Source organism: Microtus oregoni, unplaced genomic scaffold (genome assembly GCF_018167655.1).
Source record: "Microtus oregoni isolate MIOR12 unplaced genomic scaffold, Mior012 000036F_ref0000092, whole genome shotgun sequence".
Taxonomy (NCBI): Eukaryota; Metazoa; Chordata; class Mammalia; order Rodentia; family Cricetidae; genus Microtus; species Microtus oregoni.
Window position 1 is genome coordinate 14,893,764 of NW_024543095.1, and position 16,783 is coordinate 14,910,546.

General features: G+C 45.1%; 1 protein-coding gene across 1 annotated transcript in view; it reads right to left on the reverse strand.

The window, feature by feature from the left end:
- The window catches only part of Thada (THADA armadillo repeat containing), a 307,538-nt gene that overhangs the window by 18,242 nt on the left and 272,513 nt on the right, over window positions 1-16,783 (reverse strand). The window lies entirely within an intron of this gene.

The window sequence follows — 16,783 nt, forward strand, 5'->3', positions numbered from 1 at the left end:
CACAGTCTATGGCACCTCCTCCTCCCCATATCACAGTCTATGGTACCCCCTCCTCCCCCTCACAGTCTATGCCACCCCTTCCTCCCCCTCACAGTCTATGGCACCCCCTCCTCCCCACATCACAGTCTATGGTACCCCCTCCTCCCCATATCACAGTCTATGGCACCCCCTCCTCCCCATATCACAGTCTATGGTACCCCCTCCTCCCCCTCACAGTCTATGGCACCCCTCCTCCCCACATCACAGTCTATGCCACCCCCTCCTCCTCAGTGGTATCTGTTGTAGGAGGATGCACATGAGCTCGCCCTGGATATAGGAGCCTTTCCTTCCTGCTCAAGGTGAAGGTCAATGATTCACATGGCTAAAAATGAACTGAAGGCCACCAATCAGAAACAGCAACTTGCTTTCTAAAAGTTAAATTCCCCTGTTAACACAAAACCTTACTTAGTAATTGTAACTGGCACTCAAGTATATATACACTTTAATTGCCAGTGAGAGCAAAATGAGGAAAGTTAAGAGGTCAGGGTGGGGAAAGTCATAGAGAAACAGAGGCCCCCAGGCAGGAGTGGGGGAGGTTCTGGGGCCTTGACAATGTCTTAGTGTTCTGATACCGCTATGGGCCTTTACTCGGAAGCTTCCAGAGAGAAGGGGAGCTGGGTTAAATATAGGACACTGAGCTTCTTCATCTGAATTTTAGGTAAACAATGAATTATGACTGTTTAAATATGCCCAAATAATGCCAGGGACATACTTTTCACTAGATGGTTACCCGATTTTCAAGTTTGTGTGTTTTGTATTTTTATTCAACAAACCTGGCAGTCCTCCATTAAAGACGCAAACACTCTGAGCTACAGTCACAATGACCAGGGCAGTCCTGACTCTGAGGGTCAGAGATGATGAAGTTTATGAGAGAGTGGAGCATTTTACTAAGACTTTTTGCTAAACTGTGGTGAAATCAAGAGTTGGGATGGGGTTGGGATGGGTTACAAACCTCCCACCATGGTCCTCTCTGTCAGCTCTTGGTCTCTGAGATTCTTCTCTTCAGCTGAGACTATTCTGCCTCTGTCCCTGCCAAGAGGTTACAGAAACTAAATCAAACTCCACAGGCCTTCCACTGGAGGGAACATGGCCTGTGGGAAGCTTCCAGAAGGTTCTGGAGGTTCCATGGTAAGAAGTAAGGTTGTGGGAGCACAAAGAAATTCTCAACACTAAAATAAAACATTGTCCCTAAGTCTTAGCGTGTTCAAAAAGGGATTTTAAATTCGGTTTAGCCATCACACAGCTTCCTGAGCAGAATGACTAAAGAGGCTGCTCCATTAAACATGGCAAGTTCACCTGGCACTTGCTGAGGCCTCACAGTGATAGTGGCAGAGATCACCGCAATTTGTTAAGTGGTCAAAAAAGGCTGGCTTGAGACTAAAACAAAGACTTGATACTTTGAGACCATGAGTCCCAAAGTCCAGGGAGTCTTCATTCATGGCTGCCGGCTAGGGAAACCTAGCAAGATTACACATCACAATTAGCTATAACTATTTAACCCTGTGCTGACTGCAGACTGAATGCACACCGTAACTATATGTGTGTTCACATACTCCTTGCTAGGTCCCTGCAGTTGGAGGGGACTGAAATGTATAATATAGCTTCCTAGATGTACAAATCCTGGCTATCCAGGAACTTGCTCTGTTGACCAGGCTGGCCTTGAACTCACAGAGACACACCTGCCTCTGCCTCCCAAGTACTAGGCCCAGCTTACTTTTCTTTAATTAAAAAAAAAGAATTGTATTTTATTTTGTGAGCATATGTGGATATGTGTGTACAAGTGTGTATATGTGCCATATGCATGTGTGTGAAAGTTGTAGGGAACTTGTGGGAATCCGTTCTGTCCTTCTATCATTTGGGTCCCAGGATCAAATTCAGCTTGTCAGGTTTGTCGGCAAATGCCTTTACCCACTGAGCTACCTCACTGGCTCCTATTCCTTCTTTATTTGAGACTTGTTATTTAGCCCAGGCCATCCTTGAACTTGTGACCATTCTCCTGCTGAGTGTTAGGATTACAGGCATGTACCACAATGCTCAGCATGTTCTGCTCCTTTCCCCAAGCTGCATTATCTCATGGTGCCTTTGCATGCTAATTCATATGCATCTACCCCATCATGTTTACCTTCTGCCATGGATGAAGGGATTAAAATTTATTTAATTCTTTGGTGTACACTTGGGTTGTTTTATCTAAACAATATTAAAGGACATAAACTCACAGATATGTTCTTACACATGTATGCAGATATCTCTTTATTTCTATAGATAAATTCCTAAACGTTTGAGTCCCGGCTCAGTTGGCTTATACAATGTAAATTCCCAGAAATACTATTACATGGGCTCTAGAAATAAGCCCATCTTCAGTTCACCTGGGTCTGGCTATGCTTGCTCCTGCACAACTGTAGCAATCTGGGAGAACACAATCTTTTCATGTGTGCCAATGACACACGGGGAACTAGCAGGGCACTGTTGTTCTAGTTGGATGAGAACTTTTTATCATTTGTATTGCTCATATCTAGTTCTTCTACAAGGAGATTCATTTTACTGTCTATCTTTCTCCTTTAGAGGATGTATGTATGTGTAAAGGTCAGAGATTGATGTCAGATGTCTTTCTCTATTGCTCTCCATCTTTTTAATAATGTGATGTGTGTGTGTGTGTGTGTGTGTGCGCGCGCGCATACGTGTGGGCATGTGCATGCCTTGGTGAATGTGTGGAGGTCCAAGGAAAACTTACAGGAGTGAATTCCCTCCTTCTACAATGTGTGTCCCAGGGATTAAACTCAGGCAGTTAAGCTTAGTGGCAAGTGCCTTTACCTGCTGACATCTCGACAGACCCACCTTAGTTTTTGAGGCAGAATCTCTCATCTCTCAGTGAACCTGGAGCTCACCAACTGGCCACAAAGGCCCTTGATGTGGGAATCCCCTTTGTGTGCTGTGATTACCATTAATGAATAAATACACTGCTTTGGACCTATAGCAGGGCAGAACTTAGGTAGACAGGGAAAACTAAACTGAATGCTGTTAGAAAGAAGGGCAGAGTCAGAGAGATGCCAGGGAGCAGTGGCCAGAGTCAGACATGCTGGAAACTTTGCTGGTAAGCCACTGCCACGTGGCAATACACAGATTAATGGAGATGGGTCAAATTCATATGTAAGAGTTAGCCAATAAGGAGCAGTGATTTAAATAATATGATTTCTGTGTGATATTTCAGGGCTGAGCAGCCAGGAACTAACTAGTGGCTTCCTCTAACAGGTCCTGGGATCCACCTACCTCCACCTCTTCAGGGCTGGTATTACAGGTGGATACTGCCATGCCTGTCTTTTTACCTGAGCTCTGGGGATCTGAATTCAGGCTCTCATGCCTACACAGCAAACGCATTATTGACTGAGCCATCTACCCACTCTCTTAATGAATCTCTTTTTCTATCATTTTCATTTATTAACTTTTTAAAGATGACATCTTTGTATATTTTGTGTAACAACTGTCTGATATATCACAAGTGTTTTCCCTAAGAAGAGCTCCATGTATTTAAACCTCATTGTTTGAGATGAGGTCCTACCCTCTTGCCCAGATTAGCTTTAAACTCTTGGGGCTCAGGTAGTCTTTCAGCCTAAGAATTCCAAGAACTGGTATAGGTTCCTTATACTGTGTCTGCTCACCTATTTCAATATTGATGGTATTTTCATCTATTTGGGGTCAAAGGAATCTTTAATTTTGTGTATGTACTCGCATACCACAGCACATGTGTGGAGGTCAGAGATCAGAGGGCCTTGGGGGCTGGTCCTCATCTTCCACAGTGCTTTTGCCTTGCTGCCTGCCACTGTGGATGGCAGCCTAGCTGGCCCATGAACTTCTGGGGAGTCTCTTGTAAGGAGCGGCGGGCTGCGTTCCTGCCACCGACTCCTGGGAGATATGAATAATTTGCATTGGTATGGATTTTAAGGTCAATTTTGTTATATGTATATGTATTTCTGATCTTGATTGAGGTATTGTGGTTGTGCAGTTCATTTAAAAAATGTAATGTATAATTAGGAAATATAGGTTGTTAATGGATAATCATCGATAATAGTCCAGCTTGTAGTCATGTTAGTTAGATTTTCTGGATATATAGAGATATATTTCAGTTAGATAGACATTCTTCATATCTTTCAAAGACTACAGAATATGACATTTTAAATGTTTTAATAACTTAGGATTTTTCATGACAATGAGACACGTCTGCTCCTGGCAGCACCAATCTACTTCAAGAGGAAGATGGGCACGGAAGAGGCTCCTTATGGAGTTTGATAGCTATTTGGGCAAGAAACTGCTCTTGCCTGGACTGTTGCATAAACTGGACACAGAGAAACCACAGAGAGAGGACTGCTAAACTTGCCTAAAGGTGAGATGGTCTTTCGGGGTTCCTGAATTATGAAAGAGTCTGTGAGACATTCTGCAGGACATAGCAGAAAGTGACTGAACTGTCTTTAAAATTTCCTGCTTCATGGAAGAGTCTGCTGGATACAATGGGCCTGAAGGTCAAAGATAGATGCTCCAACAGTACAGAGTAACTTTGGGTGACTGTCCAGGCAGTGAGATGTCTCTGTCATTTCTAGAGTTTTGAAAGATGCTTATTTCTTGTTTAATTAGGTAATATTATATCCTTCTGGAGTCTTTGATGGAATTAAAGAATAGATAGATATAGTTTTCCATTGTTATGATAAAAGATAAAATAGATACAAATATTCTAACTGTAATTCTTGCTTTATAACTGTTTTGTTATATGTAATTTTACTATGTTAAAATGAAAGCCTTTCTTTTTTGTTTAAACAGAAAAAGGGGAAATGATGTCGGTGGGTCTTCTTTCTATGTGTTTCTTTCATTGTTTAATTAATAAAGAAACTGCTTAGCCTGATAGGTCAGAACTTAGGTGGGTGGAGTAGAGAGAACAGAATGCTGAGAAGAAGGGAAGTGAGGCAGATGCTATAGCTCTCCTCTCCAAGATGGACACAGGTTACGATCCTTCCGGTAAGCCACCACCTTGTGGTGCTACACAGATTAATAGAAATGGGTTAATCAAGATGTGAGAGTTAGCAAATAAGAGGCTAGAGCTAATGGCCAAGCAGTGTTTAAAAGAATACAGTTTCTGTGTAATTATTTTGGGTAAAGCTAGCCGGTGGCCAGGAGCTGGGTGGCAGGAACGCAGCCTGCCGCTCCTTACTACAGTCTCTTGTCTCGGCTTGGCATCTCACCACAGGAGCATGTGCTACCTTGCCTCTGTGTCCAGGGTTCCAGGGATGTGAACTCAGGTCTTCATGTTTGTGTGGCACACACTTTATTCACTGAGTCATCTCCCAGCCCCTAATTTTTGTTTCGTTCTTGGAATAATATATTTAGCAGGTTTTCTTAACTATCTGATAGTATTCAGCTACATTTAGGTTCTTGTTCACTCACTCTGGGTGCTGGATAATGAGCCAGGGCTTCAGGTGTGCCAGGCAAACACTCTACCACTAAGCCATACTCTCCATTTCTTATCTTTACTCAAGCTCTCAGTGCGCTTGCAATTTCCTCAGAAGGTAACGAAGGAAGAATCCAACTTTATGAACTGAAAGCTACAATATAAATTGTGCCAATGTCCTGTGGCTGTTTAAATGGGTGTTATTTATAGAGTGCTTCAGTGTCCAGTCTACAGCTCTCACCACGGCCTGCTCCTCTCTAGAGCACCTACCCATGGCAGAACACAAAGCAGATGAGTATCGTTCCAGACGTACAAAAGTACACATTTATTTATAATATCTACTACTGTTACATCTTAAAGTGGGATCATTCCACATGTTGCCAGTCCCCCTTCCCTTTTAAATGACTAGTGTTTCTCAGAAATGTCAATGGTATTTTACCTTTTTGTTTTGAGACAGGGTTTCATCCCTGTAGTCCACCCTGGCCTTGAACTCTTGGTCCTCCTATCTCAGTCTCACCCACTTACATGATTTCTTGTTTTGGAGAGAGTGACAGCCATCTCACAACACCATGTAAAACCTTAGAGCGAATGCCCTTCCTTCATTATCTTCCTGATAAGGACCTCCCACCATTACCAACTTCAACTACCAGAATTAAAAGAAGTTCAGCTGAGTGAACATGTCTCTAATCCCAGTACTGGGAAAGGTGAGGCAAGAGGTTCACCATGAGTCTGAAGGCAGCCTGGATTATGCAGTGAGTTCCAAGCTACTGGGGCTACAGGGTGAGGTTGTGTCTTGAAAAACAAAGCAAAAGGCTGGAGAGATGACTCAGCATAAGGGCAATGGCTGCTCTCTCAGAGGACCCAGGTTCAGTTTTAGCACCCACACAGCGTACCTCAGTTACAGGGGATCCCGAACCCTCTTCTGGCCACCACAGGAACCAGGCATGCAATGCAGTGAACTTAAATACATGCAGGCAAAAATACCCATACACATTAAAAAAAAAAAAAGAAAGAAACTTTTAAAACCAGAAACAAAAACCAAAATAAGGGCTGACAACCTGAGTTTGGTTGCCAGGACCCATAGGTTGGAAGGTGAAAACACACCTGCAGGATGCTCTCTGACCTCCAAGAGTGTGCCCTTGCACACTCTCTCTCACATATGCATGGATATGCACACACAATAAGCATAATAAAAATTAAAACAAAGTAACGACAAAGATCTCAGGAGACAATGAAGACTTTAAGAGATGCTTGTTGTGGCTGAGTTTTCTGAGCCCAGAAATATATATGTATACTGTCACTGGTCACACTTCAGCAATTCTCTGAGTATTGCAAGCTCAGACTGAGTCAGGGTGATACCGTAACCTTGCGGCTTTTAAGCCCTGCTTGCCACTGTCACCCCTAGCATGGAGGACCTCACAAATCGTAGTGGTGTCTCCTGGCATTCAAACTTCTCTTGGAAGCTAGTAAAGCGATGCCTCATATCTTACACCCTACTTAGTGTAAGAGTCCTCATTGTTGTCTAAGTTCTCTGGGATTGTGGTTTGTAGGCTGGCTTTCTTTGCTTTATGTTTAAAAACAACCTATGAGGGATACATGTGATAGTTATCTTTCTGTGTCTGGGTCACCTCACCCAAAATAATGTTTTCTAGCTCCATCCATTTTCCTGCAAAATTCAAGCTGTCATTATTTTTTTTTCTGCTGTGTAGTACTCCATTGTGTAAATGTACCATATTTTCCTTATCCATTTTTTGATTGAGGGGCATTTCAGTTGTTTCCAGGGTCTGGCTATGACAAACAAACCTGCTATGACCATAGTTGAGCACATGTCCTTGTGACACGATTGAGCATCCTTTGGATATATACCCAAAAGTGGTATTACTGGGTCTTAAGGAAGGTTGTTTCCTAATTTTCTGAGAAATCGCCACACTGACATCTAAAGGGGTTGTACCAGCTTGTACTCCCACCAGCAATGTATGAGTGTTCCCTTTTCCCCACAACCTCTCCAGCATAAGTTGTCATCAGTGTTTTTGATCTTGGCCATTCTTATAGGTGTAAGATGAAATCTCAGAGTTGTTTTGATTTGCATTTTCTGATGACTAAGGATGTTGAACATTTCCTTACATGTCTTTCAGCCATTTTAGATTTCTCTGTTGAGAGTTCTCTGTTTAGGTCTATACTCCATTTTTTTTATTGGATTATGTGTTCTTTTGGTGTCCAATTTCTTGAGTTCTTTGTATATTTTGGAGATCAGATTTCTGTCTGATGTGGGGTTAGCGAAGATCTTTTCCCATTCTGTAGGCTGTCGTTTTCTCTTGTTGACCATGTCCATGGCTTTACAGAAGCTTTTCAGTTTCAGGAGGTCCCATTTATTAATTGTTTCTCTCAGTGTCTGTGCTGCTGGGGTTATACTTAGGAAGTGGTTCCCTGTGCCAATGCGTTCAAGTGTACTTCCCACTTTCTCTTCTATAAGGTTCAGTATAGCTGGCTTTATGTTGAGGTTTTGATCCATTTGGACTTGAGTTTTGTGCATGGTGATAGGTATGGGTCTATTTTCATTCTTCTACATGTTGATATCCAATTATGCCAGCACCACTTGTTAAATATGCTTTCTTTTTCCTTTTGATATTTTTTGCTTCTTTGTCAAAAATCAGGTGGTGGATTAATATCTGAATCTTCTATTTGGTTCCATTGGTCCTCCTGTCTGTTCTTATGCCAATACCAGGCTGTTTTCAGTACTGTAGCTGAGTTTGAAGTCAGGGATTGTGATACCTCCAGAAATTCTTTTATTGTACAGGATTGTTTTGGCTATCCTGAGTTTTTTGCTTTTCCATATGAGGTTGAGTCTTTGAAGAATTTTGCTGGGATTCTGATGAGCATTGAGTTGAATCTGCTACTTTCTCCTTTAAATTTTTTTTTATTTTTAATATGTGGGTATTTGCCTGTGTACATGTCTATGTACCATATATGCCTGGTACCAGAGGAGGCCAGAAGAGGGAATCAGAACCTCCTGGATATAGGTGTTTTGAGAATTGAACCCAGGTCTTCTGAGGAACAGCAACGGTCTTGACCACTGCGCCATCTCTCCAGCCTTATTTACTTTCTATAAGCATTGTAAAAGGCAATACCTCGCTCCGTGATCTATGAAGTCATACTGCAATCACCATCTTATGCCTACCATCTGAAACATAATCTCTTCTTTCTGCTGCTGTTTACCTGGAATAGTTCTGGGCATCCCTTTGTTTCCAGAGACTGTGTTATTTAAGGATCATCTCTTTATCAAAATGACCGAAAGGTACATGTGTTCCCTTTAGAAAGATTAAGTCTAGGTAATGTGCCCAGCACATTTATTTGTACACTTTGCAGTTAAGTATGATTATGTGGGGCTGGAGTAATGGCTCAGCAATTAAGAGCACTAGCTGCTCTTCCAGAGGATTTGAGTTCAATTCCCAGCAACCACATGGCAGTTCACAACTGCCTCTAACTCCAGTTCAGGGCATCTGACATTCTCACACAGACATACATGCAGGCAAAATATCAATGCACATAAAAGAAAAATAAATAAGTCATTTAAAAAAAGTATGACTATGTTATTAAGTGGTAGCTGATAAAGTAAGTGAAGTGTACCACAGAACTCTGGGAGAATCCCCACAAGGGGAGAAATCATGCTCTCTGATGTTCTTTCTTCTCATGTGCAATGACTGTCATGATGAAGGTTCCCAGCAGCCATACTGGTCCAGAAGAGTGAGGCGAAGACAGAAAAGGTGTGGGTTCCTCCTTTCAGAGAGCTGCCACTCGGCCCTGACTCCCTCATAGTGAATCATTATTTGGTTTGTCAATTACATGCAGATATCAGGATTACTAAATACTCTATTAGATTTTGCCTTTTAAAAAGTGCTGTACCTGATGGTCCATGCCTGTAATTCAAGTTGTTCAGGAAGCTGAGGCAGAGGGATCGATCACAAGTTTAAGGCCTGCTTGGTCTACAGTGAGTGCCAACTAAGTTTAAGACCTTGTCTCAAGATGAAAAGTAAAAACAATCCTGGAGTAGAGCTCAGTGGTGGAGCCCTTGTTAAGAATGCATGAGAACCCATATTTGATCCTCGATAAGAACAATAAAAAGTCCCCAACCAGTAGGGGGGCAAACGTTATTGTCATTCTTTCCATCATTTTCCTAAAGTCTAAATTCTCTTATCCAATGTAATAGCAGTTACTTTAAAGGGCTGGAGAGATGGCTCAATGGTTAAGAGCTCATACTGCTCTAGCATAGGACTTTGGTTTGGTTCTTGGCCTGCATCAGCTGCTCACAGCTGCCTGTAATCCAGTTCCAAGGGATCTAGTACCTCTTCTGCCTCCATATGTATTTACCCGTGTGCTCGTGCACGCGCACACAGGTGAGTACATACACACACACCATACACACACATTCTTTCTCTCAAAAATATTTTTAAAGGCATAGCAAATCTGATAAACACTTATTTTCTAAGATCACTACCCCACTGTTTTTGAGACAGGGTCTGGTGTAGCCAAGCCTGACTTTGAATTCCCTATGTAGCAAAACCGATCCTCTTATCTCTACTTTACAAGGGCTGGAATTACAGGCATTCTCCACTACATCGAACCAGGAGCATCTTCTTAGGGTCTTGCCACATTCTTTCTACCGCATGAAAAGAACCTTTACATTGCTGTCCTCTCCTTCTGGTCACCAATGCTAGAGTGTTATCTGAGATTGGAAAGGCAGCATGTGGGCTCTGGGGACATGGCTCAGTTGGTGCAGTTTTGCCACGTAAGCCTGAGAACAGAGTTTGGATCCCTGGCACCCATATAGAATACTGGATGCAGTAGCATCTGCCTGAAATCCTAGAGCTGGGAGGCAGACAAGAGGCTTCCTGGCTAGCCAGTCTAGCTGAATGGGGGAGCTCCAGTTTCAGTGAGGGACCCTGTCTCAAAAAACAAGGTGGAGCATGACTGAGGAAGATACCCAGTGTCTGCTCCCCATAGGCACATATACACACGGGTACCACCCCCTCAAAAGACAGAAAGAGTGTTGGCCATGGTGCACACACCTTTAATCCCAGAGGCAGCTGGATCTCCGTGAGTTTGAGATCCCAACCAGTAGGGATCTACACCAGAAGTTCCAGACCAGCAGGGACTACAAAGAGAGACCTTGTCCAAGAAAACAACAAACAAACAAAACCCAAACAAGCAAACAAACGAAGAGCAGTCCTGGGTTGGCACCTCCTCTCCCAGTTTCCTTCTCCTTCCTGCCTGCTCCCTACTCACCCTCCCTTCACCTTTGCTCCTGCTGACAGAGACGAACTCTAGTGAGCTACATCTGCCATATATTGATTCTGAGCATGCCTTGCATTATAAACAGCATTCTTGTCTCCTCAAATCTACCAGCCCATCAAGTCCACCACTGTAAAACACTAATAGTGGGAGTTTAATTCCCTGTTTTCCATGGTGAGAGACAGCCCCATCTGAGGCAAATCCTGTGACCAGCTCCTTTTCTCCCCAGATGGCTGGCCTTAAATCTAGCAGGCTGTGTCATTGGGCATCTTGCCTACTGGGTACTTACTTAAAAAAAAAAGTCTGTGGTTTCTGGGGAATGGATGTTGTGAAATGAAGTAAAAAGAACTTGAAGTCTGAAACTAGTGAACTTTTCCCTACCCCTCACATGTGAGTAATGACTTGCTGATAGAAGCGGCTTTTTCAAAGATGAAAAACAACTAAGATTTATGGACAGGTCTGTTAAGAAAAAAAAGAAGGCCATCACTGCTCGTAGCCAGGGTAGAAAGGTCAGGCTATTCCCAGATCTGCTCTAGCTTGGTAGCTAGGGTGGGCAGGCAGGGGATGGGAAGAGAGAAGACAAGAGACCAGGGTGGGTGCAGAATGTAGGCAGGCTGGCCTGTTGGGAGACTTCCTGTGGACACTGAGTTGTTTTTTTTTTTTTTTTTTGGACACTGAGTTTTATGCTAGTGTGAACATAACCCCTACATACAGCACAGGGTGGCCAGTGAAAGCCCGTGCTCTCTTCAGGGCCATGCTGCACACAGTCTGAGGGGAGATGGGTATGGCTGACTGGATGGATGGAGGAGGGGCATCTTCTCAGAAAGAGAATTCTGCTTCTGAGGGTTCTGTCCTCTCACTGTGTCACCAGAAGAATATCCCTGCCAATTTCTCAGAGTCAAATCAAATTTTTGGCCAGAAGCTACTCATGTTTGGATCTACCACTTACTTCTAACTCCTGGAGGAGAGAGAGGGAAGAGACGGACTAAGGTGCTGGGTGCAGTGTGACACTGCACGTGACAACCTCCTGAGCCTTCTGGGTGTAGAGTCAATGATTTCAAGTGTGGACTTTAGAACTACATCTTCAAAGGATAAAAATAGAGCGTGGACTATCAAACAGGTCCCCACCACTCCACAGGCTCGAGCAGCCAGAGGAACTACATCATTAGGGCCCGGTGGCAAGGCTTGTAACACCAGGGAGCTTCACTCTCTGATATGACGGGGCTGAGTACCTGGAGAGCCTGGCCAACCCTGCCTTCAAGGCTCATTCTGGCTTATAAGGGGCCACTGGATTTACTGGGAGGCTAGCCAGGAAACCTGACCACCTTGACTCCAGACTCATCTTCCTCTCCAAAACCAGAGCACTGCAGAAGCCAGGACGTGAGTAGCTGTATGTAGCCATTCTATGTGCCAATGTGCCAGCTAACTTCCTGGTGCTGGAAGCCTCTGTCCTTAAAAAGATCTTGCTTTGGGTGAGTTGATGAGAAACACCAGAATTGAAGGCGGGGTGACCAAAGAAGACAGAGTGCTGAGGTCTGAAAGGCCATGTGGAACCAAGGAGCTGGATGGGCTTTAAGATCCCAAAACACTTACTTATTCAGGCTGACCCAGCATAGCCCAGGGCAGTACTCACACAGGAATGAAGTGGGTACAGGCAATACGAATCTATAAGAAACTGGGACTCTTATTTGCCCCTTCTTGGGTCTTTCCAAAGTATGACTCTGCCATGTCCTTCCCACGCCTCTATTCTTTAGACTACTAAGTGCCACCACCTAATTCATTCTCTTTATAATCAATTCTAACTACATGGTGATGTAACTGGAAGGCCTGTGTGCTTGTCTTCTAACCAAGCCTTTGCATTCTAGGTGGTGGATGGGGCCTGAGAAGTGGAACCATATTCACATTTATAAAGATACTGATAATTTTCCAGTCAAAATTCTTTCTCTTTTTTTTTTAAATATTTATTTATTTATTATGTATACAATGTTCTGTCTGTGTGTATGTCTGCAGGCCAGAAGAGGGCACCAGACCTCATTCCAGATGGTTGTGAGCCACCATGTGGTTGCTGGGAATTGAACTCAGGACCATTGGAAGAGCAGGCAATGCTCTTAACCACTGAGCCATCTCTCCAGCCCCTCCAGTCAAAATTCTTAATTATTTCCCTTTCTCGTAAGCTTGGCTGTGTGAGTTACTAAGAGAAAAGACAGCATGGATGCAAGTGAGGTAAAATCTGCTGCCTGTGAATGGCTCCCAACTGCCAGGGCCAGGGGCTCAGTTCATGCACGTCTGAGTCCCCAGCCGCTAGTCTACGTGCGGCTGTCTCTCCTCAGTACCAGACCTCTGGAAGGACACGGGGTGCCACGTGAGCTCACCTCCCCATTTTAGCTGAGCATGCGGGCAGTGAGCTCAGTCTGACAACCCTGGGCCTCTAGCTGAGACCAGCAGAGTGCGAGCAGGTCCACGACTCCTACAATGGCCCGCCCTTCCTCCCTAGTCACCAGACTGTGCATATGCAAGTGGGGCTGGACCTCCCACCTTGGACCAAAGAGGGGCAGCACATATTGACACTCCAGCAGCAGAAAAGAAGGTGTGGGTCCCTTGACGACAGGACCACCATAGCAGTTGCTGGGTCATCTGTGTTAGGGAGAGAATCCCCTAACTCGGTCTCTGTGTTGCAGACACCAGAAACACACCTACTAAAACACCAGTGGTTTCATACTTGAAACTACAGTCCATTTCTTTTTTTTTTAAATATTTATTTATTATATATACAACATTCTGCCTCGATGTATGCCCGCACGCCAGAGGAGGGCACCAGATCTCAGTACAGATGGTTGTGAGCCACCATGTGGTTGCTGGGAATTGAACTCAGGACCTTTGGAAGAGCAGGCAATGCTCTTAACCTCTGAGCCATCTCTCCAGCCCCCTGCAGTCCATTTTGATATGGCTCATTGGCTCTACTCTCATGCTCTCGCTACCTCTGCTGGAGATGTGCGAGGCACGCAAGATCAAAATGGAAAAGAGGAGCAGAGAGAAGAGAAGGTCAGGCTTTTGATTCTCACCACGTAGCTCTAGCTGGCCTGGAATTCAGAGATTCGCCTGCCTCTGTTTCCCAAGTGCTGGGATTAAACATGTGCCACCACACCCAGCTTAGAAATTCACTTTGGCAAACTCCATCAGTACACTCAAGGTATCTCGCCCTTTTAGACATGCAGGGCACTGGCTGCTTCAGAGAGCTGGCTAAAGCCCAGCCCCTGGACACCTATCCTCTCCAGTGACCATACATAGAGACACATCCAAACTGCTGTCCTGTGCTCTTTACAACACAGTACTGCCCGAATGCACACAGGTACTCCCAGCATGGGTCCATGCTTCCTCCCCAAGCAATCACAGCTACAGCCACTTTCCATTCTGTTCTGCTTTGAAGAGCTCTCGTCAGTCAAAAAAGGGCATAAGGAACAAGAAAGTCCAGGTTAGCCTGCTCTAAGCAGGACATCTGAGAAGAGGATCTGGAGGGTTTTATGGGTAGGACAAGGGTTTTCTAGAGCGCAGACGGCACTCTTTACTCTCACTCAGATAATGGTAGGATGCTAAAGAGTAAGGGGCTTCAGTATGGCCTATGCAGGGTCCACTCCTGGGCTTAGCTCTTGCCTCGCCAACCCTTAGGCTACACTGTGTTGCAACAGCACGGCCTGGACAACTGGTGAGAAGGTATCTGGGGCTGAACCAATGCAGGGGGCCAAGGACACGTATCTGCTCCATGCAATGTTCAGGCATCGAGGAGAAATCGGGGAAAAGCTGCTCACCAGCAGGCTCCTTAGTCACCTAGCCAAACCAGGAGTGAATGAGACCAAAGCCTATCTCCTTCACCATAATTCCCTCACTCGGCTGAGGGTCACAGAGAAAAGGCTTGGGAGATAGCATAGTCAGTAAGTGCTTCCTATACAAACATGAGAATCTCCAGTTTGATCTCCAGAACTTACGTGAAAAAGCTGAGCATAGCAGCACACAGCTATGATCCTGGTACTGGGGGCTTGGGAGAGACAAATCCCTGAGGCTCACTCCTAGTCTAGCCTAGTCAAGCAAGTCCCATGCTTGTGAAAGACTGTGTGAAAAGTAAGTGTAGATGCTCCTGTGTCTGCAAACGAATGAACACACGTGTACATGGATCAGAAGCTTGCTCCAGTGAACACAGAAATGCTGCATCCTCTGTAGCCCTAACACGGCAAATGAAGGCTCCCACATAGAAGGGAAGCCAGACAAGGAGGGATGAGCCACAAGAAGTGACCACCAGGCACAGATACCCTTTGCTAACTGGGACAGTGAGACCCTACCAGCCGCGTCAGCACCAGATGGCTTAAGCCCTAGACTGTGGGCTTATCGCCACCCACAGAGGTCAGTCACCTCAGGGTCAGTGAGATTGGCTGTCAGGAACATATGAGTGGAGGCAAAATAATGCAAAAACGGCCCTCATTTCCTCGAAAGGAGCTTGTTGTCGTCTCTCTGGGGCTTAGTCATTGGGAGGCCATGGAAACAATCCTATCACCCCAGCAACAAGGCTCAACCAGAGTACTCACAGGCACCTGCAACCTGTTCCCAGGTATAAAGACGTGAGTGTTAGTTTGTACCTGTTTTGTATAGCACGGGAACCAGCTGCTGGTGACGCACTGGTTGAACACAAGTGTGCGTCAGGCGCCCAGGCTCCCCGAGAACAGTGACAGATGGGACAGGCAATGTGGTCTGTAGTCACTGGAGCTCCACTGTGAGAGTCTTCTACAGGTGATTCAGGGAAGTGGTGGAGCCTCCAGCCGACCTTGACCAGATGTCTGTGACTTGAAGAAATGAATGAGGACACAGAGAGCATTCCTTCCCTGGCAAACTGTAATTCCTACTTTCTTGTGTCTCCTCCCCCAGAGTCCCCTGACAACAGAAAGGAACACCCTGATGGCAATGGAGCAGGTCAGAGCTGGCCTTGGGGTGGGCTATGTGAAGGGAGATGCTGGCTTCATAGAGCACTCTTCTTCCACCAGTGCTGCTGGAGTTCCACCAAACTCTCTTGCAGGCAGCATTTCCTTCCCTGAATCTCAGCTCACTAGTGCTAGGAGTCTGCACTGGCCTCAGAGGTCACACCAACATTTCTGTCCCTTTTCCCAGGAGAATAGAGGTGTCTGGGAGGTAGAGTGAAGTGCTTCCCTGGGCTCCGTAAGGTCTAACAGTGTGATATGGCCTTTAGATCCCTTATCTGTAGAGCACAGCTAAAACCTTCTATCCCTGTGTAACTCCCTCCCTCTAGGAAGAGACAGGGACCCATCAGTCTTTGGTTAAAGACCTCCTCCCATCTCTTGAATGCTAATTCTCCCCTTTGTCTCAGCTCTAGGTCCCCAATCTACCTTCTTAGCATATACCTTTAGTGTCTTTTATCACACATGATAATGGTATTTGGACATGGTGACACACACCTAAAATCCCAGCATTCTGGAGGAGGAGGGAAGAGAATCAAGAGTTCAAGGCCTTCCTGGGCGATACAGAGAACTTGAGGCCAGTCTGGATTACAAGAAAAATATCTCAAAACAGCAGAAACAAAGAAAATAAACCAACCATGGTCATTTAGAAAACTTCTAACGTCCCCTGAGCTCTCAGCTTCTACTTCCTAGACCTGTAGTCTGGTTTGGATCGCTCCCCCTGCCTCAGAAGAGAGTTTGAAAGGGCAAAGCTTTAGTCACCACAGGGTCCTGGCTTCAAGTCTGACTCCAGCTGTCATGGTCACAGGGCTCTAGACACACTACTTTACCACTCAAAACTTCTGCTTGGCTTTTGAATGAAGACAAGCATAAATGCTCTCCCCGTGCTGCAAGGCATTCAGAGGTAGAGACGGCTCAGGAAGAGGGGACTTGAGGGAAATGTTCTTCAATCACAGCAGCTGCCACTGCAGACCCTCTAGGAGGATACGTGTGCCCTTAGTCCCTAAGCTGGGCCTTCCCAGGATGTGTGGTCATAAATTAAACTTTTACTCAAGAACTT